The sequence below is a fragment of the Lagenorhynchus albirostris genome, chromosome 1, assembly GCF_949774975.1.
Source record: "Lagenorhynchus albirostris chromosome 1, mLagAlb1.1, whole genome shotgun sequence".
Classification (NCBI taxonomy): Eukaryota; Metazoa; Chordata; class Mammalia; order Artiodactyla; family Delphinidae; genus Lagenorhynchus; species Lagenorhynchus albirostris.
The window spans coordinates 151,274,591-151,297,317 of NC_083095.1; the positions used below are offsets into that span (position 1 = coordinate 151,274,591).

At 46.5% G+C, this 22,727-nt stretch overlaps 1 non-coding gene across 1 annotated transcript; it reads right to left on the bottom strand.

The window, feature by feature from the left end:
* Nucleotides 1-19,499: 19,499 nt before the first annotated feature.
* On the bottom strand, nt 19,500-19,604 carry LOC132504688 (U6 spliceosomal RNA). Its single transcript, XR_009535031.1, has one exon. It is a non-coding gene; the product is annotated as a U6 spliceosomal RNA (small nuclear RNA).
* Nucleotides 19,605-22,727: the final 3,123 nt, after the last annotated feature.

Here is a 22,727-nt window from a genome sequence, read left to right on the forward strand (position 1 = left end):
GCGAGCAGGGGGCTGCTCTTCGTTGTGGTGTGCAGGCTTCTCATTGCAGTGGCTTCTCTTGTTGTGGAACACAGACTGCAGGCACCTGGCTTCAGTAGTTGTGGCACACAGGCTCAGTAGTTGTGGCACACGTGCTTAGTTGCTTTGCGGCATGTGGCATCTTCCCGGACCAGGGCACAAACCCATGTCCCCTGCATTGGCAGGTGGATTCTTAACCACTGCTCCACCAGGGAAGTCCCTCATAGCAGTTTATAGGCAGTTTCCTCATTTCTCTTTATGGTTGTAAAGCTCCCCATTGTTTAGATGTACCAGTGTTTATTCAACCTGTTCCTATGGAGGATATTTGGGTCCAGTCTTTTGCTATTACAATACAGTTGCAGTGAACATCCTTGTGCATGTGTCTTCTTCATATTGTTTGGATAGATTCATGGAAGTGGACTTGCTGGTCAGAGAACAAATGCATGTGTCATTTTGCTTGGTGTTGCTAAATTCCCCTTCATAAGGATTATACCCTTTTGCATTTCCTAGGTGAGGCTTCTCGAGGAAGATGATCAAGAGAGCTGTTGTCCATTATCCTGGGCCCTTAAATACAAGAACACAGAGTTTTTTCTCCCTGGAACATTCCATTTCTTTAAGGAGAAGTTGTCTGATTGTTTGCATGAAGGGAATACGTATTGCTTCCAGGTGTCTGTGTTTCCACGTGGGTGTGTGATAGGCGGGGTGGTCAGGGGATAGTGGCAGTGAGTCCACTGGCTCTCTATGTACATCTTTGATAATATTCTATTTCAGCCTAACATTTCACTTGCACCAAGCATTTCTGAATCCCGAGCCTCTCTAAGTGTCTGCAAGACAGGCTGAGATCCTCTCAGAGTGTAATGCTGTCTAGGTTGCTCTTGGTTGGGACGTCTGCTCAGCCAGTAGTTACTCTGGTGTCTCAGTGGGCTCACCATCTTGCAGGACTTTGCTGAAATCTCTTGTCTCTTTGTGTCCCACCTCTTAATCTCTTTTCTATTGAGTGCGTCTTCTAAATTAATTTAGGACCATCTTATTGGCTTGAGGATGGAAAGGAGATGCAGTTGTGGTATTATTTCACCACTGTGTTCCAGAAGTGCACCAAAAATGTGTAGAGGGTGATGCTGAAACATTTGTAGGATATGAGGGATAGGGTTAGGAAAAGAGAGGATTTTCTAATAAGGGCTTCTCTGGACCATACATTAAGCTGTACTTTATGGTTTCTGAGAAACACTAGTGAAGGATTTGACTTATTTTGAAATTGCTTTTGGTTGCCAGATGGGTGTATCATTGGCTGGGCCACCCGGGTTCTCAACACATAAAGGATTAATGAACAACTGAGTTAATTCGAAAATAGAACAGATTGTATGCTTAAAATTTGGGACCTGCTGAAATGTTTGATTCAGCCATCCTGTTACCGACATACATAGGAGGTTTGAATTTTACTATAAAGCAATAAAACAACCCCCCAAACAAAAAACCACAAGGCATCTGCAGAATTCTTTTACACTCCTGACAATTTGCTTGGGCCCCTGCATATGCCATACATTTTCTCAGACAACTTGCTTCTTCTAAGACTAAGATATGAAATGAACATTTGTTATTATGGACAATGCACGCCTCATTTACACAATCAACGATCTAACTACTGTCTATCCAGGGTCATAGTTGTATCAGCTTCTGTGCTAGGTACGGGGAACAAGACAGTCCTTGTTGTTAGGGAATTTACAGTCTGGTGGGGGAGGAATGGGAGACAGGCCACAAAGAGATAATTATAAAATGTTGTGATATATGCTATTATAGTGGAATGTACAGAGGAGTCCAGGATTTCATTATCATAGTTAACAACGTACATTTTTATACATGCTCACTTTGACAGTGCATACATTAAAACTGGAGAAGTACAGAGAAAATTGGCTAGGTTCCTTAGCACAGATGACTTGGAAACTCATGAGGCACATATATTTTTGTGAAGCAGCCTGTTGTGGTGGAAATTTGTCTGTACTTAGTCTCCAAAGGTCTGGGTTTGATCCCCATTTCTACCTTTGGTTCCTATTAAACAAGTCCCTTAACTGTCTCTGGTTGTCAGCTTCCCCACTTTTAAAAACAAAGAGGAAGGTTAAATGATGACTGAGGCCCTTTCTTGTTGAACATCCCGAGGGATGAATTCCAACTCTTCCCTGATGTGAACCCAATAGCCTGGTGAGGACATCACTGATCGCATTGCAGAGTTGGGCTAGATGTATCCAAATGACCAACCAGGGTCTTCGTTAGGTGTCAGTGTTAGATACACAAAGTACCTTTTTGGAGGATAAACTTGACAAGTTTAATGGCAGTGGGGCTATGTTGCTCTTCATTTCTGAAGCCAGAGTTGCAAGGCTGTCTGGACCATACACGCAGAGCAGAGAAAGTGCACGCTCCCCAATATTCATTGGCCAGGACAGGTTACCAACTCCAGCTTAGGCTGGGGAATCAGTTGGCTGTTAAAACATCCTGATCTCTCTAGATGTGTGGATGGAGGCTCAAAGAAAGGTTGGGAACCTGGTGCTCAATATGATTTAGTCACTTGAAAGGTAAAATGTATACTTTGGTTTAAAAAACATTTTTGAAGATTGAGCATCTACCTTGCCCACATCCATGCTCAGGTTTATGGGAAACTCAGAGGTGAACCCAGGTCTATCTCATTTCAAAGTATATGCTCTTAACCATTCCTTAGTAGTCTAGTTGGGGCAGGAATTGAATGATGCTCTCAGTGGAGACTTATTTATTATTTTAAATTGTAGTAAAATACACGTGACATGAAATTTTCCATTTTAATCACTTTTAAGTGTACAGTTCAGTAGTGTTTAGTGCATTCACACTGTTGTGCAAACTGCCTTCAAGACTCTTTTTATCTTGCAAAACTGAAGCTCTATATCCATTAAACAATAAATGCCCATTTCTCCCTTCCTCCCAGCCCCCGGCAACCAGCATTCTACATTTTGTCTCTGTGAATTTAACTCTCTGGTTACCTACTGTAAGTGGCATCATACAGTATTTGTCTTTTTGTGACTGCCCCAGTTTCCACACTGCAACAGAGAAGAAAAAAATCTGCAGACACAAAGATTGAAGCAAGCACAGTTTCATTTGGCCACTTCTCGAGATCCCTTTTCCACAGGGCGGAATGCCATCAATTCATCATTCCAGGCAGACAGCATGGGGTAAGGACCATCAAATTATTTACTTTATAAGATGTGCCATTATTCCTTCCAGGAACACTGGGGTCCATCTTCTCTTTGACATTGCACATTGCCAAAGTTTTCCATTGGTCAGCCTAGATATCTGGCTTTTTTAAGATTCAGTGTTATTTCCACATTTTTACCCCATTTTTCATTGACAGATATGCATGAAAATACTAAAGGACAGATGAACATGGTCCAGAGAAGCCAGTATTTCTGGAATAATGATTTAAGGGTATCTGCAGTGGACACTTGATACTCTAGAAATTCTCCTTTATCCCTCTTTCTCATGGCTACTTTGGGAGCTGCCATCCTGGTGCGATGTCACTTTCCCTGTGGCCACAGTGGATTGGCCTAGATTTATCTCCAAAGTTAAGCGGGGCCAGTTTGAGTTCTTTCCCAGAGAATTTCATTGAAGAGACAGAAAGGACTGATGCACTCTCTCTCTCTCGTTGTTTTCATGTGGACCATTTTTAAACTCTTTATTGAACTTGTTACAGTATTGCTTCTGTTTTATGTTTTGGTTTTTTGGGTCTGAGGCATGTGGGATCTTAGCTCCCCGATCTACACCCCCGCCCACACTGGAAGGGGGATTGAACCCACACCCCCTGCATTGAAGGTGAAGTCTCAACCACTGGACCACCAGGGAAGCCCCTGACTCTCTTTTTTGAGGCTTGATTGACAAGTGTCCAATCTGCAAGCTATTGGCAGCTTGGTGGATTAAGGGGTAGAGGGGTTGATCCGTAGTGGCCAGATGGAAAAGAGAAGCCAACATAAGCAAGAAGAGTAGAGGGTATATTTGTCTCCAAGGGCTGCTGTAACAAATTACTACAAACTGTGGAGCTTAAAACAATTGAAATTTATTTTTTCACAGTTGGAGTTTAGAAGTCCAAAATTGAGATGTTGACAGGGCCATACGTCATCCAAAGTTTCTAGAAGAGGATCCTTCCCTTCCTCTCTTCTAGCTTCTGTTGGCAATCCTTGGTGTGTCTTGGCTTGTAGACACATCATTCCAGTATTTCAATCTCTGTCTTCACATAGGATTCTCCACTGTGCGTCTTCACAACGTCTTCTTTCTGTGTCTGTTCTCCATGTCTTATAAGGACACCAGTTATTGGATTAAGGCTCACCCTAACCCAGTGTGACCTCACCTTAATTTTAATTAATCACACCTCAAAGATCCTATTTCCAAATAAGATCATATTCTGAGGTTCCAGGTAGACATGAGATTTTGGGGACACTACTCAACCCAGTACAGAGTGGGTGGCCTGAGGGCATCTGGAACCTTGATTCCAATGTGATCACGAGATCAAAACCACACTCCACGCTTTGGGTGTTGTCAGACAGGCCCATATTCTGACAATAAATTCTCATTTGTGTTTAAACCTTGCTCAATTTGGGTGACTGTTACATGCAACCAAAAGAGTTTTTAATATGCATAAAATAATACAGACCCCCATTGTTACAATTCTGTTAGCTGCCACTATAAATAAAGTAATAAGATCTTTTCCTATGGGCCCTAGTAGGAGTGGGCGCCATATTAATCAACTTGACCAAGCACACATAGTGTATCACGCAGATGCCTGCACGCCCAACCTCAACTCAACCAGCGTAATAGGAGGGTCATAGGCAGGACAAACCCAGGGTGACAACAGGCTCCCGTTCTGTTTCTCTGTGAGTCTCTTGGCTTTGCACCTCTCCATGTGTCTGAACCATTCCTGGGCTGGAGTTCCTATGTGGTCACAGGGCGGCTGAAGCAGGTCCAGGCATCATACTCAGGTACAAAGTTTTGAGGCAGGAAGTGGCCATCTCTCCCTCAGGTCTCTTTATAAGGCCAAGGAGAACTGTCCCAGGAGTCGCCAGCAGGGACAAGTTTCCCACCCCTGGCCTGCCCCTCCGCCAAGTGACTTCCCCCACCCCAGTCCAGAGGCCCTTGACCCAGCCCTGCAGATCACAGGAAAACTGGGCTGAGGCTCCCCCTGTAAGGACTGGGTCCAAAGGAGATTCTCTTCCTGTTGCCGGGACTTAATGGCTTCCCACAAATTGACATAACAAGGCCTGAGGTATCATTGTGGTGACTCATTTAGAGCCTTATTTAGATGGAGACTGACCACAAAGAACAGAGAGGTTTGGTGGACCTTTGCATGTAACAGCTGCTTACCACCTGATTTTATGGCGGTAAACCAACTGACCTGATTGGAATCATCCTTTCAGGCCCTTTTGCCCAGCTGAAAAGGCAGTGAGTGGGGCTTCCCTGGTGGCACAGTGGTTAAGAATCTGCCTGCCAATGCAGGAGACACGGGTTCGAGCCCTGGTCCGGGAGGATCCCACATGCCGCGGAGCAGCTAAGCCCGTGTGCCACAACTACTGAGCCTGCGCTCTAGAGCCTGTGAGCCACAACTACTGAGCCCGTGCACCCTAGAGCCCATGCTCCGCAACAAGAGAAGCCACTGCAGTGAGAAGCCCTTGCACCACAACAAAGAGTATCCCCCTCTTGCCGCAACTAGAGAAAGCCCGTGCGCAGCAACGAAGACCCAACGCAGCCAAAAATAAATAAATAAATAAATAAATAATTTTTTAAAAAGGCAGTGAATGGGATTTTCTGCTGAGGGGCCTACATGGAGGACATCTGAGAGGATCTGGCCAAGGAAAGCAGCTGTTGAGTCCTTCAGGAGGTTGGGGGGTGCATTGTCTGGGTCCTGGTCCATGGACTTACAGCAGGAAAGTGTGCCTCTTCTTTCATAGGTCTCCTAAAACCATCTTTCACAAAGCCGCTTCCAAAGTTATGCAACCATCAGGAAAGCTGACTGAGCTGTTTTCATCCTTTATGCTACTGACATCAGAAGCACAGATCCGAACACTGGTGGGATGCTACATTATGGTACTTCCTGCCAAACTTTGCCTATGACACACGGATGGGTGTTTAGGTGTGATCTAAAAAATCTGGTGGAAAGAGCCCTGCGGCCATACGGTATTTGGGGACGATAAGCTTGCCAGGTGTAGCTGATACTGCTGGCTGCCCACTCGACATGCATTTCTCGCCCAGCCCCCTCCCCTTTGGATTCAGAACACGCATCTGTTCTCCTTCACTCAGCTTTGGGTTTCAAGGGGTGTTCATCTGAGCCCCAGCCCAAGGGCAAAATCCTGATAGGTCCAAGTCAGTCATGGGTTTCCAAACCCTTTGTTGGTGATGTGTGTAGATACGGGCATATGGCATATTTTGGGCCAAAAAGACTTGAGAGAACGTCTGCTGGGGATTCCTGGGACAGTTATAAAGATGTAAAGGAGAGATGACCCCTTCCTGCCTCACACTCCATCCTAGAGATTTCCTGCCACTCAGGAAAAGAGAAAGAGACTTTTCTATTGATCTCATGGAATCATCCTAACTGCCAATGATATGGCCGTACTGCCCTCAACCCCGCCCCACCAGTTTATATTTAAGGAGCCTGAGGTTCAGACAGGATGAGAGGTATACCCAGTTCACACTGCCACTGAATGAATTCAGAGTCCACGCGAGTCCTGAGGGAACGGGACATGAGAGACAATCACGTGATGGAAGAGGAAGGTCAAGGGAGACCTGGATCGCTACTGGGGAGGGCAGGCTGAGTGGTCGCCGAAGGAGAGGATAGCCTGGGGGCACAAGAGTTAGCAGGAGGCATTGCACTGGGAGGACAGAGGGGCGAGGAGGTAAACGGCGCCCGCCTATGTTCGTTTCTGGGAAAACATGGCACCATCAAGGCTGAGTTCTCTCACCAGAGCAGCAGAGCTAGCTGGCTGGCTGGGATGGCAGACAGGCGGGGAACGGTTCTCGGGTCTCGGGAAGCAGGAAAGCACTAGGGGATGCTGGGAAGTGGGCGGAGTCTGGGTTGCAGTTACCTGCGGATGGGGGATGCAGTACTGGGTCGGGGAGGGGAGTCATGGCCGGGAGGAAGCCAGGCGTGGTCAGGAAGATAAAAGCATGCATCAGATTTAAGGAGTGAGGCAAGGACGGACTGGGAAAAGGAACAGTGAATTGGAGGCCCAGTTGAGGAAGAGTTGGGCCAGCCAAGAGGTGAAGGCTGGTCACGGGGGGCGTGGAGGCTGCTTGAAATCCCCTCAGTACCCTGAACAGCTGGGCCTGAGGTTGCTGCATGAATCAGTGAGGATCTGGGCAGCTCACAGAGGAGGGTCCCCTTTGCATGTTTAATTTGAAGAGGTTTCATGATCTAGGTTTCAAATTCTCCATTTTATAGCCAACTCGGGGGGGGGGGGTGAGGGGTGGGCAATGGGGCAGGATCCCAGGGGCTCCCCCACGTGGAGATTCCACATATGTACAGACGTGAGCCTGTGCTGACCCCATCCCTTTACCCACGTGGGAACTCTAGGGAGAGCTGGTGGGGTCTTTGGGCCTAAGAAGGCTGGCTTCCCTTATGTCTGAAGCGAAACAAAGAACCTCTGGGCCAGATGGAAACTCAGTTCCTTTTCTGGCATGGCCAAGGGACACCTTTAATTGCAAATTTCAAGACCAGTCCTTGATGGAAATTGCAACGAGGCCAAGGCCGTATGGGAACATTTCTTGATGGAAATGAGCATCTGTTCTCTATAAGAAATGCAAATGATGCTTAATTGTGCCTTCAGAGGGATGTGTTCCGCCCCCAGCATGCTGCCCACAGGCACGGTAATCTGACTACCCTTCAAAGTCCTCAGCTCCCACCCACTAGACTGAGGCAGCACAAACCACATTAGACCAGGCAGCGCCCTCTGTTGATGGTCCATCCAAATACTCAGGGTACAGAAGGGGACCAATGCCTGCTGGGTTCCTACCACGTTCCAGGTTCTGGGCAAGGTATTATTGTTTCGTTTAATGTGGGCAACCCCCGCGCCCCCCCCCCCGTGGGATCTGCTGCTTTACAGACAAGGAATCCAAAGCTCATAAAATTTATGTAGTTTGCCTGATGTCATATACTATGTGGTGGGACAGAAGCACAGGCAGGACTGACAGCGTGAAAAGCCCCACAGCATGCTCTAATATTTATTGAGTGCCTAGGTCATGTCTTTAGCAAACATTCTCTTATTCTGTCTGTCTCTCTCCCTTCTCACTTTCCTGTAAATGGCTGAATAAAGGGGGTCTGCAGAGGCAAGCGGTATTCCTTCATAATGAACACCTCATTTCCTTCCCAAAACATTAGAGATGTCTTACACAAAGAGCATGTACAGTAGGACAGGCAAAATGAAATAGAAAAGGGTTAAGAGAAAGCAGCCATTCCCTGCAGGAAGCTGAGGGATAAGAATTTCTGCATTATCATCACCATCATTAGATTTGACGGCGCTGGAGTCAAGAATACTAAACCTTGTACTTCACAGGCTCCAAGGAGCTCACGGGACAGCTCAGCACAAGTCCTGGCTCCGGAGTCAGCTCATCTGTAAAATGGGATGATAGTTCCTATCTCAGGGGGTTGCTGCCAGAGTTAATGTGCTCATGTTTTTAGAAGAGCATCTGGCCCATGGTAAGTGGTTAATAAACACTAGCTGTTATTACTTTTCAAGATCTTACAGTTAGCCCTGCTCAGGGTTTGAAAACTCCCTGGAGGTCCTGGGGTGCTGTGTGGTTACTGCTCTTGCTTCTGCAACCAGAGACACCAGAGCTTTTATCTTTTATACACAGCAAGATAGGCTGCCTACAAGATATTTGAAAACTACCTTGGATTATGGGGTCATATAACCTCTTTGAGCTCCCAGAAACAGTAGGGAATTTTTCTTACTTAGGCAGTGTTATGGGCTGAATTGTATCCCCCGCAAATTCATATGTTGAAGCTTTAACCCCCAGCATCTCAGAATGTGACCGTATTTGAAGATGAGGTTTTTAAAGAGGTGATTAAGTTAAAATGAAGCTATTAGGGTGGACCCCAATCCAATAGGACTGGTGTCCTGGAAGAGACACCAGGGACGATTGTGCACGGGAGTGACTATGTGAAGAAGCAACAAGAAGGAGGCCGTCTGCAAGCCAAGGAGGGAGAACTCAGAGGAAACCAAACTGCCAATGCCTTGATCTTGGACTTGTAGCCTCCAGAACTGTGAGAAATGAATGTCAGTTGCTTCAGCCACCCAGTCTGTGGTATTTTTTCTGTGACAGCCTTAGCACATTAAGACATAGTATATCTTCAATGCCTAGAAGATGTCTGGCATGAAGTAGATGCTCAATTAATCCACGCCGAATTGGATGCAACCTCATTTTCCTTTTCTATGAAATGCAAAAGGACTCCTGGGTTCCAGGACTCGTGACCCCTATAAGAGAGACACCCTCCAGGAAAGTGTCTCATGCACATTCAGAGTCTCTGTGCAGATGCTCTGGAAAGTGGGCGCGAGACCCTCGATTGCTCCACTGTCCTGGGTTCTTTGCTAACCCCTACCCTCCCACCTTGGGCATGTTGCCTAGCTGAGGAGAGGAAACCAAGTCTTTCAGGAAAAGTAGACCCTGGTTGTGGCAAGGAAGCCAGAGGGAGTGGCAGGTGGGGCAGGAGGAGAGAGGAAGGGGCCAGTGTGCTCAGAGCTGGTAAATGGGAGCAGAACCTTCAGCTGGCTCTCAGGAGGACAGGCAGATGTCCCTGGCTGGTGCAAAACGCGATCATGCTAAAAGAAGAGACTTTGTAGCAGCGGCTCCCCACCTCCCCAGCTTCATCCCACTGGACACAGTTTGCGGGAGAAGAAATCATGGCATTGAGGTTACTGCTCGTGATGCTACTCAGGGGTTTTCCTGGAGCTTTGAAGACTCTGTACTCAGAATGTCATTCCCCAGGGACTTCCCTGGTGGCGCAGTGGTTGGGAATCCACCTGCCAATGCAGGGGACACAGGTTTGAGCCCTGGTCTTGGAAGATCCCACATGCCACGGAGCAACTAAGCCCGCATGCCACAACTACTGAACCTGCGCTCTAGAGCCCGCGAGCCACAACTACTGAAGCCCGTGCCTAGAGCCCGTGCTCCACAACAGGAGAAGCCACCACAATGAGAAGCCTGTGCACCGCAACGAAGAGTAACCCCAGCTCACCGCAGCTAGAGAAAGCCCATGCGCAGCAACGAAGACCCAATGCAGCCAAAAATAAAGAAATTAATTAATTAAAAAAAAAAAAGAATGTCATTCCCCAGAGGAAGGTTGTGGGGATGTTGGAGGTCAGGGTGGATTGGATACATAGACCTCTCCTCCCCTTGTTTGCCCTGAGGAAGAGAATACTTCTGTCTTACAGATGAAACAAACCAGGCTCAGAGACGTTAAGTGACTTATCTATGTCACACAGCTAGGAATTTCAACCAAGTCTGGATGAAACCAAAGTCTGGGCATTTTTTTTCTGGACACAACACAGCATTGCCTGCTCTCAGACCCACAGGTTTGTATTCTGTTTATCAGGCTCTCCCTTCCTGGATAAAAACCACTTATAGAGTGAAGGCAAACCCACTTCCTCCATCCTCATGGTCTGCTCTGGGGCTCCCTGGACTGCCTCATCATGCGGATTCCAGGCATTGAGCTCCCCGGCCCCAGACAGCAGAGATTTGGAGAAATACAGAACTCATGGGCCACGGGGACTCATCTGTCCACCTGTCTGTGATTGTGAAATGGGGCCACATTCACACCGATGCCCAAATGACAGAGGCCTCAGGCAGCTTATCTCCCCAAACAAGAAAGTTATCTGCTCTCTTCGTCCCGCCCCATCCAAGTGCCTCCGGTCATTTTGGGGAGACTCAAAGGGAGCTTCACTGGTGCCCAGGCTGTCGGGGGCACCGCCAGTGTCCACCCCTTTTTCCTTTCCTATTCTGGTTTCCACTTGCCCACTCCTTGCAGCTTTTCTGCTGTGAATTATTAATCATGTTCTGGTTATAACCACGTTACTATTAATCATGAAAGCGGACCACCTGAAGAGTGATGTTTGTGCCAATGTCTGTGCCATTGGGGCTCATCCACTGCCTGGAAGGTCCTCGTTCATTGGCAGAATCTCACAATGACTCTCATGGGGCTACTTGGAGCTCCCACCTCAAAGGTCTTGTCCAGAGGGCTAGGTGGGCACAGGGGCTCTGCCATTCTCCCATTAACCTCCAACCTCCCGATGGCATCTGGCTATAATCACACTCCCTCCCATGGCTGATCAGTGGATACAAAGAACTCTTAGGGGACACATTGTTATGGTCTACACAGGTCTCCAGAGTTTTTTTTAATTGCACATTCCTATCAGTACACCTAAGAATCGTGTACCTCTCCAAGATGCAAATTTATTCATGTGTCACATACACATAGCACTGCATTTATATATAACGTGCATTAAAACCATGCACAAAGTAGAAATGTACAAGGATGATGTTTCTTCCTAAATTAGAAACATTTATGTATTTCTGTGCTATGTCCATGAAAACCATATGTAAAAATAGAAATGTAAAGGGAAGAGGTAGAGTAAATAGAAAAAGAAGTTCTTATCTTTTCTTCCCCCTCACCCCCCATGCATCTGTTCCCCTCTGCACCCCAGGTGCATGCACCTCATTTTAGAGATTACACTCTGTCCACATCTGCACGCTTACTAGATGCCCATGTCACATGCACGAGTCACTCGAGCTGCTGCTGCTCTCTGTTTTATGCATCAGAAGTCAGGCTCCAAGACGCTGAGTCCTTTGGGACCCAGTGAGGAAGTCTGGAGCCTGAGGTTGACTCCTGCTCAGGCTGCTCTAACAAAATACCTTAGACCAGGTGGCTTAAAGAACAGACATTTAGGCTTCCCTGGTGGCGCAGTGGTTGCGAGTCCGCCTGCCGATGCAGGGGACATGAGTTCGTGCCCCGGTCCAGGAGGATCCCACATGCCGCCGAGCGGCTGGGCCCGTGAGCCATGGCCGCTGAGGCTGCGCCTCCGGAGCCTGTGCTCCGTTCCCTCTGTTCTCAACAGCCCCCTTCCACCCCACCTCCCCCATCTCCACCTACCAGTGTCCTATGTGTCCTTCCAGCAGACTCAAGGGCTTCTCCTCCATGAAGCCACCCATAGGGAAGCAGGCTGAGTCCTGCACCGGGATGCCCAGCTGAGAGGATGAGAAGGATGGTGTTAACAGCCAGCTTGCTCCTTGTTTGCCAAACCCCGGGGCTGTTACGCAGTCCATCCTCCTGTGTGGCTTGCTGCACGTCAGGCCGATAAATTGAGAGATGAGTTTCTGGGGCAAGGAATGGCGACTTTATTTGGAAAGCCGACTGACTGAGAAGATGTCACACTAGTGTCCCAAAGAGGCATCTTCCCTAAGTTAGAATTCAGGCTTCTTTTATACTAAAAGGGGAGGAGGGGAAAAGTCCTGGTTCCAATGAGACTCCGGATGAGAAGGAGAGTTTGTGTTAATTTCTTCCCACCTACAGCCAATCACAGGTGGGCCTGGTCAGGAGGTTTCCTGGGAGTCAAACAAAGGTATTTTAGCTTAACACGCATTACCTGGGAGGCAGTGGTTCCCAGAGATGGGCTATTATGTATAATTCAAGCTTGTAGGCAACATCCCTGTAATAGAGTACAAAGGTTCTTCCCTATCACAGACCCAGGGTGCTGGGCCTGTCAAGGTGGACTTCTTCCGATGTGCACCAAGACTCCTATGGGCTGGGAGGGCCCTGACACCTTGCACCAAATGATTTTTCTCTCTCCTTTTTCATTCCCATAGAATTTTATGGCATCTCTAATACACAGCTGTATCACAGGTGTTTTGCACTTGAATCATCTTCCTGTCTAGGTGAGTTCGGAGCATGCAGGGATTCTATTTGTCTTATCCGTGTCAGTACAGTAAGTCTTTTCCCTGTGTCTAGTCCAGGAAGTCCCCCTACCCATGAACCTTCAAGCTGCGAACTTTCAAAGATGCGAACGTGCGTTCCATCAATGTCAGGCACGAGTGACATTGCAGCTCGCCCTCTGTCTCCTATTGTTGATGACCCTTCAGCTCTACCATCTCCCACCTCCTCTCCCTCCTCCAGTCAGTAACTCTTCTTGCCTGTTCACTCGATGCCAGCCCCTCGATGACAGCTGTTGTACCGTACTACTGTACTTTTCAAGGTTCTGCACTGTAAGATTAAAAGTGTTTATTTTTTGTGTGTTTATTTTTTATGTGTTATTTGTGTGAAAAGTTTTATAAACCTATTACAGTACAGTACTATAGAGCCAATCTTGTTAGTTGGGTACCTAGGCTAACTGTGTTGGATTTACGAACAAATTGGACTTACAAACACGCTCTTGGAACGGAACTCGTTCGTATGTAGGGGACTTACTATACTTTGTCATTCATTCGCTCACCCATTCCATACATATTCTTGAAACTCAATTGTGTTAATTCAATTCAAGTTTGTTGAATGAACGGGTGAATGAAATGTTCCCTCTGGAGCACGTGTTCTTCCCGTGTCCCGCCTCCCCAAACCTATCTGCTCTTCCAGCCAGTCTCCAGGATTAGACCCCTCCCATAGAGCTGGCCTCAGGTGTGGGAGGGCAGGCAGCATCTGAGGTGAATGAACATGGCCATGCCCAGGGGCTCCTCTGGCCTCTTCGTGACCCTCAGGTGCACGCTTTCCCCAAGCTGACCCACCCTCCTCTAGGAGCAGTCCGTACCAATGCTCCACCCACCCTTCCCACCTCCTAGGGTAGGCAGTTTACAGCAGGTGAGCTAGATAGAGCCTATACAGTCCCTTGTTCTTTCAGGGGGCAGAAACTTGTGGGAGTGGGAGCCACCCCTTAAAGAAAGGAAACAGGCAGAGACGTCTTGGGGTGGGATCCTGGCTAGGAACAGATGCACCTCAGCTATGACTGGGAGTTACTAGGAACTACTCCCAGCTGCTAGCCTTGGGGCGGGGGGTGGGGGGTTGGGGGGGAGAAAGGGGTGGGGAGAGAGAGAGGGGAGGGGGGAGAGAGGGAGAGAGGAGAATTGCACTCTGAGTTAAGAGAAGTGTGTTAAAGGTCCCCTATCACTCCCACCCTCCTGCCCAAAACCAAACAAAAAACAAACCAATAAGGAAATTGATTTTGTTCAAGCCGTTGCAATAGGTAGAGTACCCCAGATCCAAAGAGAGTAGAAAAGTCCCTTAAACTTGTCTAGGAAGGAGCAGACAATTTATCCATGGGGTAATTGTACAGTCGGTGTTGTTTTGTGATCAGGGGGAGTGTCAGTCAACCAGACAGAAAATGTTCACCTCTGTGTCTAGCTAGTTTCAGGGGGACCAATAGTTTGGGCAATCACTTCTGAGACAAAGAACAGGAGGTTGGAGGGACTGTGTCTGGCCTCATCACAGGTAATTAGGGGGGTGTCTGCGACTCTTATGAGGAGTCATGGGAGAGAGTGGACCGCAAGTCTTATCTAAGTCACATGGGGAAGGTTGTCCTTTGTGGTAAGCTGTTTCCCAGAATGCAAAAAGATAGGTGGACTTTGGAACACATGGGTTTGGGGGGTTTCTTCACCATCTTTGTTTGTTAGAAGAAAAGGGCTTGGGTAAATTTCAGATTGTCAAATTCTCCCAGTGACCTTGCCTGATGGGTGTTATCAGACTAATTTTATAACAGGCTTGGTAGGATTGAATAAGACCCCCTAGATCTCTTCTCAGAAGTGCTGGGAAATCACTCTAACTGGGAAGAAGTAGGGGTGGGAAAACTTAGGTCTCAAGACACCAGTGGTCTGAGGGACTCTTTTCTCTCTGCTTCTGAGGAGAGGGTGCTGTGGGGGGGAGAAGTTCTGTGTGGTTTTGGAGATGGGGAGGGGAGGGTGTTATTAGGAGCAGACTATGAAAGAGGGAATTTGCAGAAATAATGGCTTAGGTTGACTTATCTGCACATTTGTTTGAATTCTCCATTGACTTCACACCCTGTAGTCTTTTCCTTCATTAGCAAATAATTTTACCGAGAAGTGGAATGAAATTTCTGTGCAAGAAATCATTTCTTGCCAAAGGAGCTGTTAAAAATTAATAAACAGAAACCTCAATTAAAATAGAGTCAGGAGAGCAGAGCGGGGAGCTCTCAGGCTCTGCGAAGAAGAAAGAACTCACTCTTCTTGCCTGCAGGAGCACAACCGATGAGAGACAGTCACAACTTAGTAAATGAAAAGCCACAGACTCTGTTTACAGCCCTCCCACTTCCTTTTCCCTCTATAAAAGAGTTCTCCTCTCTGTTTTTGCTGGGGACTTGCATGTGGCTCACCACGGTTGCAGACCCTGAACTGCAATTCTCTGATGATCCTAAATAAACCCATTTTTGCTGGAGAAATAACTGGCATTCTATTTGTTTTACGTCAATAGCGCATAAAATCTCTGAATCTTAAATCAGACTTGAGAGAGTTTGGACTTGAGGGAGGATTCAAAGTGGTTAGAATGAAGCTTATAAAGGCCATTTGGCAACAGGCATCAGACACCTTGGAAATCTGCACATCCTTCCACACTTTCATTTCTAGGAATTTATCTGAAGAAATGAATCAGATAATGTTCAAAGATGTTTGTAGTGAGGGAACTACCCCAGCATTGTTTATACTAATGAAGAATTAGAAGTCCAATAACAGTTTGCTAAATAAATTATAGAAACATCAACATAATAAAAATATGTGACCATTAAAAAGAGAGCATGGACGTATATTTGTTTATGCAGTGTAGTGTTTATGTGTACCTCAGTTGAAAACTAGGCCTTGTGTGGAGGACAGCCACCTGGGTTAGGTGATTCTGATTCAATGGGGTTCTTCACCTTTCATGGCCTTTGGGCTATTTTGTATCTCCACAACTGATAGCAATGCAAATAATTCTTTATAGACATGCAACTAAATTCTGTCTGGTGGAGGTTCATTTGGCTAGCTCCTCCCCAGTGGAAGAAGCCACTTTTGTGTTCATTTGTAAATCCATTTCAGTATTCCTCATCTATAAATGTCTCTGCTATCTTGACTCCTTTGTTATAACCTCTTAATTGTCCCCTCGTTAATAATGAATTAAATAAAAATTTTAACATGTGTTCATTTTATATATGTAGGAGAGTCATAATTTCATCTTTAAATAATTATCCTTTAACCATTGAATGGTACTTGTGATCATTATTAAATAATAAAAACAAGTTACAAATAGTGTATCAAATAGTGTATCTTATATCATTCAAAGAAAAATGGCATGTTTTAATTGACGCACAGAAATAAAAAGTTCAGTGCAGTACACACCAAAATGTAGGAGTGTTTAGCTCAGGATGGGTTCATGGATGAATTTAATTGTCTTCATGCTCATCTTATTTCTTAGGCCTAACACGTATTATTGTGAATAAAAGTATTTAAACACCAAAGAAGCATTAATCAAAATCTGGGACAAACCAGCCTTTCTAACCAAATTCCCGTGGGATTCAGATCTCCCCTTCTCCCAATCTGGCAAGTCTAAAGTCAGGAGGTAACTTTTCTGGCATAATCCTGCTTCCCTTCTAGGGGAGGATAAGTTGGCTGACATTTAAGAAGCCCCAAGGAACATTTAGGGCTGGGGCTCCCTGCTGAGCTACACACCCAGAGGCTCTGGGTTGGTCTGTTGGGTGGGGACATGGGGTAGAGGCTTCTGAAGATAATATTTGAGACGTTTAGGCTGTGACTACGCAAAAAAGAAAATCTGAGGAAACTACTGGTTTGTATAGAGTGGCTTTGAATGATTATGATTGAAAAATACCGAGGGATTGATAATTTATGCCTGAATCTCCGGTGGCTAGGGTACCAGATAGTATCAGAAAGTGCTTCCATTAGAGGGAGCTGTGGATGGTTTGAGCTAAGGGTTCAAGGTTAACACTCCCCACCCCCTTCCCCAGTCCCACAGGAAGAAGCTGGTGGGCAGATCTGCGTGGGGTGGGCAGTCTCCTTGAAGACGCTGGGTGAGGTCGCCGGAAGCCACCACGAGGTGCTATCTCAGCCCAGGGGACACAGCTACTCTGAGTCCCTTTGCTGGAGAGGGGTGCGGTAGGGAGGAAAGTTGTCTCCCGAAAAGCTACTCTCCCCTCGGAGAACCAGGAATTCCCTGGGCAGTCTCTACCAGGAGTGAAATGTAGATCCTTTGCACTTCAACTCCTGTTCTATTTTCAGACTGATTCATAACTAAAACATGAAATAAATGATGGAAGGCACGGAGCACTGTCTGACACTTGCTCAACGCGTGTTCCTTTCTTCCCTCCCTCCTTCTCTTCTTCATCAGAATCTGCGGGGCCAGACTGTAGGCGCTGACTCAGACTGTCCTGTCTGAAGGGCTGTTTTCTGCAGGTAATTACAGAGGCGGCGGGTCCCTGGGCTGATTCTGCTCGAGGGAAGGAACCCGGCTTCCTGCCGCGCTGTCCACGCCGCCTTTCGAGCTCAGGACGCCACGAGCCCGCCCTCTGGCGGCGACAGCCCCGCATGTTCTCAAGCGGCCAAGGCTCCGCCCCGCCGGGGCTTCACTGCAAAACTTCGTTCCTGACGCCCGGTCACTGTCCCCGCACAGTGGACATATGTCCCGCTTTGGACCGAATTACTCGGCAGGACTGCAAGGTACCTTGCTAACGCCATCAGACAAGAAAGGAGAGCATGTGAAGCTGGAGAGGGAGGGGAGAAGCATTTGCAAATTCCTTAAATTTTACAGTGAACAGACATATATCTATTACCCAGATTCGTCCATTAACATTTCATTACATACCTACCCATCACCCACCCTCTCTCTCCACCCATCAAAACAGCTTACTTTTCTGATGCATTTCAAAGTAGGTTGCAGACACTTCCCTCTAAACATCTCAGCCCTCGGTTTTTAAAGAAACACATGGAAGAGGTTGCTAATATTTATTTTCCTGCGCAGTACATTTCTATTTTCATGTTTTGTTCTTATAACCCTGTGAATGAGTTATTTATTCATTAAACTGAGATATAATTGACATATAACATTATTTTAGTTTCAGGTGCACAACATTCTGCTTTGGCATTTGTGTATTTGTATATATTGTGGAATAATCACCACCCTAAGTCTAGTTAACATCCATTACCACACGTAGTGACAACTTTTTTTTTTCTTGTGATGAGAACTTTTGAGATCTATTCTGGTAGCAAATTTCTAATATACAATGAGGTAGGAATTTTTAATCCCATTTTACAGGCGTGGAAACTGAGGGTCATGATGGGTGAGTAATTTGATGGAGCTGTGATTCAATCTGTGTCTTTCACAGCAGATGTGCTCCCCTCCCTAACTTTGATGGCTTCACATTTTACTTGGAATAAAAGCAGAACTTCTCATGCACACGGCCATCCAGGACCCTGCACTGTCTGTCTCCTCCCTCCCTCACCAAAGCAGTCCAGTCTGCTTGGAGATGCATTCCCAGACCAGCCTGTCTGAAGTTACCTCCCCCAGGGATGCTTTATTATCACCATATTTTATTTCTTTCTTAACACGTTTCACAATTAGGAATTACCTTGTTTTTACATTTGTTTGCTCATTATCTGATTCTCCGAGGAATGTAAGGATCTCCAGTACCTAGAAGTGGGCCCAGAATGAGTCAGCGCTGAAGGAATATATTCATTAAGTGGATGAGTGTAGAATTCTGCTCAGCTCACTAATTGCTAAGTCTCTAAGATATGAGATCTTGGGACATTAGGATGTCAGGCCTACAAGCACTGCTGCCATCTTGCTTCTGGTCTGAAGAAAGAGCTAGCTCAGGGAGGGGTAGACCCGAGCAGGAGGCCTGACTGGACCTCCTGGCCCCCACTGTCCTTCAGGACTTGCAGTTTTGTGAGAGTATTTTCAGTTATTTGCAGCTGAAGTCATCCTTTGCCGTTAGCTGACTACTTACCATGTACCCTCACTTTGCTTAGCATTTTAGAAATAATATTTCTAGGCTTTGTAACATTGGAGGCTGGCATTAGCTCCAAGGGTGCCCTTGTGACAATTAGTAGCAGAGACCCCCCTCTGAGCAGATGTAGCCGTGGGTCCCACTCACCTCCGCCCAGGATGTCCCTGGTGAAGACGCAGCCTGAACCCCATTACAAGGTAGCATAGGTCATTGCTCCCGTTTTGCAGTGAGGAGACCCAGACCCAGAGCGGAATTGACTTGCCCAACATCACATGGTTTAGCCACAGGCAGAGCTGGGAATCAAACCATGTCTTTCAAAAGCTCATACCAACTTTTAAAAACAATGTTTAGTTTTGACTTTAAATGACACATTTGAATAGAATGAAATAAAACCAAAAAATAAACATTTAAAATTGAGCTGTGTTGGTGGATTCTTTCCTCAGGCAAAGCCTACCGAAACGTTTTCAGTATTTTATTTTATTTTTTGGCTTCGACAATAGACAAAATATGGAATGTGTCATAGATGTGCGTGTCATCTTGCACAGGGGCCGTGATGATTTCCTTGTATAGTTCCAATGTTAGTATATGTGTGGCTGAAGCGAACACAGTATGGGTTTTTTAAAAAGGCTTATTGAGATATAAGTCACACACCATACAGCTTACTCATTCCAAGGGTACAATTCAATGGCTTTTGGTATATACACAGAGTTGTGCAACCACCACCATAATGAATTTTAGAATTTCATCACTCCAAAAATAAACTTTGTACCCCTTAGCCCAGTCTTCCCTCCCCCTGGTCCCTGGCAACCACTAACCTGCTTTCTGTCTCTACAGAGTTGCCTGCTCTGGACATTTCACATAAATGGGGTCACACATCACGTGGTCCTTTGTGACTGGCATCCTTCACATAGCATAAGGATTTCAAGTTCATGTGTAGCTTGTATCCGTACTTCATTCCTTTTCATGGCTGAATAATATTCTACTGTATGGGTTTATCCCATCTTATCTATTCATTCATTGGTTAGTGGGCATTTTGTGTGTTTCCACTTTTCTGGCTGTTATGAATAATGTTGCTATGAACATTCATGCCCAAGTTTTTGTATGGACATATGTTTTCATTTCTCTTGGGTACATACCTAGGAGTGAAATTGTTGGATCATATGATAAATCTATGTTCAATCATCTGAGGAACGTCCAGATGGTTTGACAAAGTGGCTTCACCATTGTATGTTCTCACCAGCAGTGTCTCAGGGTTCCAATTTCTCCACATCCTCACAAACATTTGTTACTATCTGACTTTTTGGGGGGGTTGTTTGTTTGTTTGTTTGGGTTTTTTTGGCTGTGCCGTGCTGCTGGCAGGATCTCAGTTCCTCAACCAGGGACTGAATCCAGGCCATGGCAGTGAAAGGGCAGAATCCTAACCACTAGGCCACCAGGGAATTCCCTGCTATCTGACTCTTAATGACAGCCCTCCCAGTGGCTGTGAAGTGGTATCTTGTGTGGCTTTGATTTGCATTTCCCTGATGGCTAATGATGTTGATCATCTTTTCATGTGCTTAATGACCATTTGCATATCTTCATTGGAGAAATGTCTTTTCAGATGCTTTGCCCAGTTTTTAACTGGGCTATTCATCTTTTTATTATTGTCTCGGTGTGGGTTTTAGTAAGGGAATACGGGGCTGGCTGAATTAGCTCACTGTCTGAACCACCTGGATATAGTGTACTGGAGAGCACTGTCTCTCATCTTAGAAAATCAGATTTTTCACATACAGTCTCAAGTAGATCCCAGGTCAAATAAAGAAAATTGGAGTAGGATACGCCAAGCCTTGGTAACACTGAGGAAGAACGCTTTCTGGCTGTGTGATCCTGGGTAAATTACTTAACTTTTTTGAGCCTCAGGTTTGGGTCCATTTTACAGGCTGAGACTCTTCCTCTCAATCTGTGCATGTCAGATGCTTAGGAAAGCAGCACCTCTCACTCAGCACTAGCCCTGCAGCAGGCAATGCGGTCAGTGCCGCTCCAGGATGGATGAATGCCGTTGCCCTTCTCTTCCTGCTTCTCAAAGCTCAGCTCCAGTTCTCAGGGCTCAGAGGCTCAGATCACTTGAAGGAAAGTCACAGTTATTTCATCAGATTAACCACAATAGCTAGAGCTCACAATGGTTGGAGGAGAGGATGACATATCCAGATCTGATTTGGCCACGAGAGGCACTAGAGCCCTAAGGATGTTTCAGCAGCATCTTCTGAGAGAGGAGACCTGGTGGGCAGAACTTCCTGTACCAGGGTCTTTTCTTTCCACTAGGGATAGCCTGCAGGGGATGCTGGCCGCCCTGGGGAAATGCTGGCCCCCACCCCCTCCACCTATAGCCTGTTGGAAGGAAGGGCAGAAGAGGAGGCCACATGGATGTGCACAGCGTGTGGACACACGTCATCTTGTGCACTAGCACACACGACTCAGTCAATGCCTTGGAATCGGACTCAATAAGATTTTACCCCTTTGTGAGGAGCATTCAGGGAAGCAAGAGATGTGCAGGCATTTCCTCTGTTCCCTATAGACTGTTTCTCTCATCACCCCAGCCTGGATTTAACTCAGCATTCCTTCCTTCCTTCCTTCCTTCCTTCCTTCCTTCCTTCCTCCCTCCCTCCCTCCCTCCCCCCCCTCTTTCTCTCTCTCTCTTTCTCTTCCTTCCTTCTTTCTTTCTTTCTTTCTTTCTTTCTTTCTTTCTTTCTTTCTTTCTTTCTTTCTTTCTTTCTTTCTTTCTTTCACGTTTGTGGAGCATTTCCTCTGCGCCAAGCATTGTTCTAACCACTGGGGATTCAAACATCAATCCAGCTCCAATGTGCTCATCACCAAGGAAGGGAGAAGTAGATGTTTGTGTATTGAGGTACCAGGTGAGCTTGGATTTAGAAGCTGTGCCAGCATCTTCAATGTCTAGGCAGATAGAAAAAGTCACCTCAAGATGGGTTCTTCTGATCAGGGAAGAGCCACGGGCATAATTCCTATAGATATGCAAGGGGAGGTACAGTGGTACTCACATCCTGGGGGAAGAAAGGACAGAAGGCTCGTTTGACCCCCAGCCCCGGGCTGCCTCCCCCTCCAAGCACAGGTCTGTGGGGGATGCAGCTGGGGCAGGGACAGGAGTTGGGAAATGCACCAACTTGCCTTAGAAGCCTGGAAGCCTTGCAGAAAAAGAAGGACTGACATTACAACCCTCTCTGGAGTTCAAGGACAGGGAAATTGAGGAGGAGGGTCTAACAGGGGGTCCCAACCAAGGCCTGTGAAAGGAAGGACACCAAGGGTGTCAGAGTGGGAGCTCACAATGAGGGGAGGAGACACAGTGCCTAGTCCTGCCCCAGGCCCTTGGAATTTGTGAGCAGGTTCAGGCTGTCCCTGAATTGATGGTGACTGTGATCCAACTTCCCCAGTGTGTCCTTGTGCTTTGGGGAAACAGTGGTAGAGCTTGTGAGTGTGAACTAGGACAGTATGACCTTGAAGTTCAAGTGTGGAACCCCACTCTTTTTTATTCTATTTTATTTATTTTTTATTCAGCATGTTCTTATAAGCTATACATTTTATACATATTAGTGTATATATGTCAACTCCAATCTCCCAATTCATCCCACCACCACCCCCCCTGCCACTTTCCCCCCTTGGTGTCCATATGTTTGTCTTCTACATCTGTGTCTCTATTTCTGCCCTGCAAACTGGTTCATCTGTACCATTTTCCTA